Source organism: Papio anubis, chromosome 2 (genome assembly GCF_008728515.1).
Source record: "Papio anubis isolate 15944 chromosome 2, Panubis1.0, whole genome shotgun sequence".
In the NCBI taxonomy this organism is placed as follows: domain Eukaryota; kingdom Metazoa; phylum Chordata; class Mammalia; order Primates; family Cercopithecidae; genus Papio; species Papio anubis.
This window is the reverse complement of record NC_044977.1, coordinates 39,934,416-39,942,237: the sequence shown is the minus strand read 5'-3', so window position 1 is coordinate 39,942,237 and position 7,822 is coordinate 39,934,416.

The window sequence follows — 7,822 nt, the reverse complement described above, 5'->3', positions numbered from 1 at the left end:
GGCACATAAATATCCTACTGGAATCTGTTAGCAAAGTAGGCGTATAGTGGCCTGCAGTAGCAGTAGTTTTCATTTGTCCAGTGTGCTGTTGCAGCCCTCTATCTTAAAAATTTTTTTTGTAATGGAACTCCTCTTTCTTATGGGGACATTTTCTACAAGGGTGGGTATATGGGATGGATCTGCCCAGTAGAGTATCCCATTGCTCACTTCAGCTATGCCCTGAACTCTTTTTTTAAAAAAATTATTATTATACTTTAAGTTCTAGGGTACATGTGCATAACGTGCAGGTTTGTTACATATGTATACTTGTGCCATGTTGGTGTGCTGCACCCATCAACTCGTCAGCACCCATCAACTCGTCATTTACATCAGGTATAACTCCCAATGCAATCCCTCCCCCCTCCCACTGAACTCTTATGTATGTACACATGCCCTCATTTTCTTGGTATTCATCATATGCTATGTTGGGCCAGTAACAATACATCCATCTATTCACTCAACAAATATTTGTTGAGGACCTTCAAAATACCTAGCCTATATCTTTTTTCTTCCAAACCAGATTAAAAATTCTTCAGGGCACTGATAATGTCTTGTTTCTTTTTAAAAAATTCACTCTCAGGCTGGGTGTGGTGGCTCACGCCTGTAATCCCAGCACTTTGGGAGGCCGAGGCGGGTGGATCACCTGAGATTGGGAGTTTGAGACTAGTCTGACCAACATGGAGAAGCCCCGTCTCTACTAAAAATACAGAATTAGCCAGGCGTGGTGGCACACGCCTGTAATCCCAGCTACTCGGAAGGCTGAGGCAGGAGAATCACTTGAACTCAGGAGGTGGCGGTTGCGGTGAGCTGAGATCGCGCCCTTGCACTCCAACCTGGGCAATAAGAGCAAAACTTCGTTTCTAAATAAATAAATAAATAAATTCACTCTCATTGAGTACAATACTTTGCATATAATAGGTATTTAGTAAGTGCTCACTAATTAAATTCTAATTGCAATCACACTTCTAATCTGGTGGGACTCTATATGTACATCTTTCCTTTTAAAAAATCTTGTATCCATATATCAAATGCCATGAACATTGTTCTGTATTCCAAGAGTATCAGTGTCCAAGGCATCTACTTATTTTAATGAAATTATTAAACAACAATTACTATAACATATAAAGGAGTAAACAGTTAAATGAGAAAAAGGACCATGAGAAAAAAAAGGAAGTCACGTTATAAATTACTCTCATTTTATGAGACTTCTCTTGCCTGCTCAGACCATACCTTCATGCTTTTTCTTTAATATTATTCCAAGAACATAGTGGAATGCCATGTACCTGTGGCTGCTCAATACTTTTTCATCAATGTGGTAAAGTTGAGCTAGAAAAGGTAATTATAGTTTTCTCTGCTTCCATTTTTTATTTTTATTTTTATTTTTTTTGTGAGAGGGTCTCTCTGTCACCCAGGCTGGAGTGCAGTGGCACAATCACAGCTCACTGCAGCCTTGACCTCCTAGGCTCAAGTGATCCTCCTGCCTCAGTCTCTGAAGTAGCTGGGGTTACAGGTGTCCATCATCACACTTGGCTATTTTTTTTTTTTTTTTTTGAGAGAGAGGGTCTCACTATGATGCCCAGGCTGGTCTCAAACTCTTGGGTTCAAGTGATCTGCCTGCCTTGGCCTCCTAAAGTGCTGGAATTACAGGTGTGAGCCACTGTACCCAGACGTTGCCTCCATTTTGTGATCTGTAAAATGGGAGAAGTATTACCTGTTTTGCCCACCTTACAGGTTCTGATGCACAACTACTACTATAATGTTCATTATAAACTACTAAGCTCTATATAAAAAGTAGAACCCGAGTTTCCTCTTAGGCAAATGTATTAGTCCGTTTTAACGCTGCTGACAAAGACATACCTGAGACTGTGAAGAGAAAAAGATTTAATTGGACTTACAGTTCCACATGGTTGGCGAGGCCTCAGAATCATGCAGGAGGTGAAAGGCACTTCTTACATGGTGGCAGCAAGAGAAAATGAGGAAGAAGCAAACGTGGAAACCCCAGATAAACCCATCAGATCTTGTGAGACTTATCCACCACCAGAATAGCACAGGAAAGACTGGCCCCCCATGATTCAATTACCTCCCACTGAGTCCCTCCCATGACACATGGGAATTATGGGAGCTACAATTTAAGATGAGATTTGGGTGGGGACACAGCCAAACTTGCAGCAAGTGATATACTTTGGCTGTGTCCCCATCCGAATCACTTGCTGATATAGTTTGGCTGTGCCCCCACCCAAATCTCAACTTGAATTGTAGCTCCCAGAATTCCCACATGTAGCGGGAGGGACCTAGGGGGAGATAATTGAATCACAGGGCAGGTTTTTCCATGCTGTTCTCGTGATAGTGAATAAGTCTCATGAGATGTGATGGTTTTATAAGGAAGAGTTCCCTTGAACACACCCTCTTGCCTGCAGCCATGTAAGATGTCCTCTTCCTTTGTCCTCTACCATGACTGTAAGGCCTCCCCAGCCATGTGAAACTGTGAGTGCATTAAACCTTTTTCCTTTATAAATTACCCAGTCTTGAGTATATCGTTATTAGCAGCATGAAAAGGAACTAATTCAGCAAGGTTCAGGTTCTTAAAATAGCATTTTAGGTGGAAATTACACTTTCAAAATTACCCTTTACAAGACCTTAAATATCAATAAATTTAGTCAGGCCAGTTTTTCCTCCAGTATTGGAACATATCACTCTTTCTTCGGTTGAGCACCAGATGAAGAATTGTATTTGACTTGCATATATGGGTTGTGTTGTTTAAAAAAAAAAAAAAAAAAGGCCTAACTTTTTAAAAACTACCAATACTCTCACTTTCGTGAAATGGTCACACAAATAAGAACCTTGCGGAAATGGGGACCACCAAGTGAGGAAACAGCAGATGTACCTCTCATTCTCATATTCTATATGAGCTAAAACATTTAATAATGAACTAATTAGGAATAGTTTTGCAATCCGTATTTCATTGGCTCCTGTCTTTGCTTGCTGATGCCGAACTTCAGCTCCTTGCAAAATCCTCTGCCCACAATTTCTAAGAGCCCCTACACAGTGTTCTACATGGGCTCAAGAATGAGGCATATCTGCGGTCATGTGGATATCTGCTGCTGAGTTTTCTTGAACACTTCTGGTACTCATCAGTGAGTCAGCCCCATTAACTCAGGTCATTACCACGTGCTGCTGGACATCTTCATGACCTCCCTTGTGGCCCTCAAATAATCAAAATGCTTCTGTTTTCTGGAATCTCCGATACTGGAAAATCGTGCCATCATTTTCTGCATAAGTGGGGACAAGCCCTAACCCCTCATCTTTCGATTATATTGTGTGATGTAGTAACGATTTTAGTGCACTCCTATTTCTGCTCTTGGTACTCTCCTAGTGGACTCCACGAGGCTGTATTGGAATATTAATCTTCAAGATAGGTAAAGTGTTGTTCCGTCAATCCAAGGGTTAACAGCTGGCATGGCATGGGCGCTGACCAACTGGAACACTGGCTGGTGCACTGTAGCTGTGCAAATTGACTGAAAAGCAGTCTGGCCAACCCCCACCTCTCTGTCATCCACACTTCTTGGCAGTCTTTCCGCCAAAACCCTTATGTAAATCACCTCTTGGCAGCCTGAACCTACCAATTTGCCAGATATGCCATGACATGTTTGAAGCCTGGTGGTGAACGGAGACTTGTCCCAAGCTGTGATTCTCTGTTATATTTGAATGCATCTAATTAAGAAATTTTGATACTCAAATTATATTGTAGAACCAATAATAGGAAAAAAAATAATGTAAGAAAAAATTCAGAAAACCAACAAATTAATAAAACAACTTTTTTGGGGGGAGTATTTTCTCAGAGTGCTTGTCCATATGCAGATATTTTATAAAGTTGTAATTTTGATGGCTATAATTGTTTCGCTTTTTCAATTACAATCACACCACTCATTTTGCCAACATTTACTGAGTTCCCACGATGTGCACAGCATTGACTGAGATCAAGAGAAATGCCTTACACCTCCATGTAATTCTATTTATACTGGAAGAAAGTTAGATAATGAAGGCAAAGCATGTGCGTGTCCTCATTTGGCAACTCCCTGTTGATGACTTTTTTTTCCCACTAGATGGTTTCTCTGGTGCTTAGAAGTACTTCACTTTAACTCCTCTCATGCCAGATTAAAAGCTTAACCTCCACAGAATAGTTTGCTTACTCAGAGTTCCAGCTGACATTGCTGTGTAAGATATTTGTTGTTAATTCTAAAAGGGTCCAAGAGCCTTTGGCCTTGGAAATAATTTTAAAATGCAGTTGAATAAACCAGTTAGGTTTTAAAGCATATACAGCAGTTTTCTCGATTTGTTGCAAGCAAATGCTTCCCACCATATGTGGCATAGACCTGGGCACATAGTAGACCACAAGCACTTCCTGGTGGAATTAGGATATTCGTATCTTTTCATGTGTTGTCCAACACAGGCCAGCAAAATTTATGAAGATTCTATATAATCATGTTTAAAGTCCTTAAGGATAAAAAGTAGAATAATTGGAACACTTTTGATAAGAAGACTAAAAGTGAAAACTTAATTCAAATTGTCAAGAAGTGGTTAGAGAAAGTGAAGTGTACTGATAGGAAGATGTACTCAACTGTCTCAGACATGTTAAGTTCTCAAACAAACAAAAACAAACAAACAAACAAACAAAAAACCAAAAAAACAGACTGGGTGTGGTGGCTTACACCTGTAATCCCAGCACTTTGAGGGGCCAAGGTGGGAGGACTGCTTGAGCCAGGAGTTCAAGACCAGTCTGGACAACGTAGGGAGACCTCTGTCTTTACAAAAATAAAAAAAGCCAGGTCAGTTGTGTGCCTGTAAGTCCCAGCTACTTGGGAGGCTAAGGCAGGAGGATTGCTTGAGCCCTGGAGGTAGGCTGCAGTGAGCCATGATCCCACCTCTGCACTCCAGCCTGGGTGACAGAGCAACAAATTATCTAAACAATAACAACAACAATAAAAACAAACAAAAAAGAAAAAAAAATCAGAGTTGATATTTTCCTAAGACTCCTAACTGGTCCTAGAAGACTAGCAAGATTTGGCCAGGCATGGTGGCTCACACCTGTAATCCTAGCACTTTGGGAGGCCGAGGCGGGCAGATCACAAGGTCAGGAAATTGAGACCATCCTGGCTAGCACAGTGAAACCCTGTCTCTACTAAAAATACAAAAAATTAGCCAGGTGTGGTGGTGGGCGCCTGTAGTCCCAGCTACTGGGGGGGCTGAGGCAGGAGAATGGCGTGAACCTGGGAGGTGGAGCTTGCAATGAGCCAAGATCGTGCCACTGCACTCCAGCCTGGGCGATAGAGTGAGACTCCGTCTCAAAAAATAAATAAATAAAAAAAAAGAGTAGCAAGATTTAGTTAGGAGAATAACAGTCATTTTTCCTAAATTATTACTTTTATCTTCAAGTCCTGAACACTACTAGGGCATACACAATATATGTTGTAAAAATAAAGAACAATGGCACCAGCCTGGACAACATGGCAAGACCCTGTTTCCACAAAGTAATTTTAAAAGTTAGCTGGGTGTGGTGGCATGCACTTGTAGCCCCAGCTACTTGGGGGGAAGTGGGCAGTGGCAGGGCATGGCTGAGGCAGGAGGGTTGACCTGAGCAAAGGAGTTTGAGGTTGCAGTGAGCTATGATCACACCACTGCACTCCAGCCTGGGCAGCAGAGTGAGACCCCATCTCTAAAAATAAAAATAAAAAATAAGGCAGCAGAGATAGCAAAACATTAACGGTTTCATAAAACTGAGACATAAACACTCATAAGGATCCTTTCTGGTTTCATATCTGGCACTTCATACTACTGTCTGATCTAGATGTTACAGAGAAACACATTCCTTGAGGCTTTGTACATTCCTTCCCATTTTCTTTTCTTTCAAGATTCCATCCTACAGGGCACAGGAATGAAGCATCTTGATACAATTCAAATAAAGTTTTGGCCTGATTAAGGGAGACCAGCCCTCTGCATTCTGAAATTCCTTTTTGGATGATCCATAGGAGTTCTTAATTTTTTTTCACTTCCCCGTACCCCCTGCCAAGGATATTCAATATGCAAGAAACCAAATACCAATTTTCTTGTAGCTTTCACATTTCCCATCAACATAACATAGATTAAAGACCTAAAGACTTCTGTTTGATTCTGAGAGATGTGAGTCCCATTTCCATGTGAAGGAAATCTGACCGTTTCTGATTTACAGCTACTGAGGGCCTAAAAGATTTGTTTTGAGAATTTCTCAGGCTTGTATTTATTACAGTTTGATGCACATAAAACAAAGCTGAATTCCTAGAATTTGCTGTAAAGAAGTACACTTAAATCGAAGTATTCAATCAACACATACTGTTTTCAATTCATTTATTCAATTCAATGTGAAAATATTTACATTCTTGTATAAAAAAGTTCTTTTCAAAAAATGTGAATGGAAATGAGGTAAAATAAATAAAACTCAAGTAGTTCAAAATAATCTAATCAGTAATAATATAGTAAACCACATGATTATACCCTTAGAAGCAAACATGTGACAAGCATGAAAAACTAATGTCAGAGGCATGTGAACCAGAGCAACTCCATCTTAAACAGGAGCTGGGCAAAATGAGGCTGAAATCTACTGGGCTGCATTCCCAGACGGTCAGTTAAGGCATTCTAAGTGACAGGATGAGATAGGAGGTCTGCACAAAATACAGGTCATAAAGACCTTGTTGATAAAACAGGTTGCAGTAAAGGAGCCGGCCAAAACCCACAAAAACCAAAATGGTGACGAGAGTGACCTCTGGTCGTCCTCACTGCTACACTCTCACCAGTGCCATCACAGTTTACAAATGTGCCACGATAGTTTAGACTCTATATGGTCTAAAAAGGGGAGGCATGATTAATCCACTCCTTGGTTAGCATGTCATCAAGAAATGACTGTAAAGAATGGGCAACCAGGCCGAGCACGGTGGCTCACGCCTGTAATCCCAGCACTTGGGGAGGCCGAGGTGGGCGGATCAACTGAGGTCGGAAGTTCGAGACCAACCTGACTAACATGGAGAAACCCTGACTCTACTAAAAATACAAAATTAGCTGGGAGTGGTGGCAGCGCATGCCTGTAATCTCAGCTACTTGGGAGGCTGAGGCAGAATAATTGCTTGAACCTGGGAGGTGGAGGTTGCGGTAAGCCGAGATAACGCCATTGCATTCCAGCCTGGGCAACAAGAATGAAAACTCCGTCTCAAAAGGAAAAAAAAAAAAAAAAAAGGCAGCCAGCAGCCCTTGGGGCTGCTCTGTCTATGCAGTAGCCATTCTGTTATTCCTTTACTTTCTTAGTACTTGCTTTCACTTTGCACTGCAGAGTCACCCTGAATTCTTCCTTGTGTGAGATCCAAGAACCCTCTCCTGGGGTCTGGATCGTGACCCCTTTCCTGTAACAGATTCAAGTGTTTTTCTTTTCTTTTATATAGTATAGTCCTTTAAGGTGTTGAAATCAGAGTATTTATATAATTTGCCAAAGGCTTGATAGGCAACTTTTAATACAACCAGTCTACTCCACAGTGACAGTGTTTCAAACACTCTCCCTCTTCTTTTTGGGTAGTCATTCATTACTTTCCCATTTGGGCACACCTCACTGGTTATAAGACACATGACCAACTATGCCACGTCTTGTTACTCTGGGCATATTTTCAGCAACAGGAAAAACCACAGTGTATGTTACTTCAGAGGCTTTCCTATAATGGTAATGTCTTACATCTGCTAAAATACCTCTCCACTGTCTACAGGA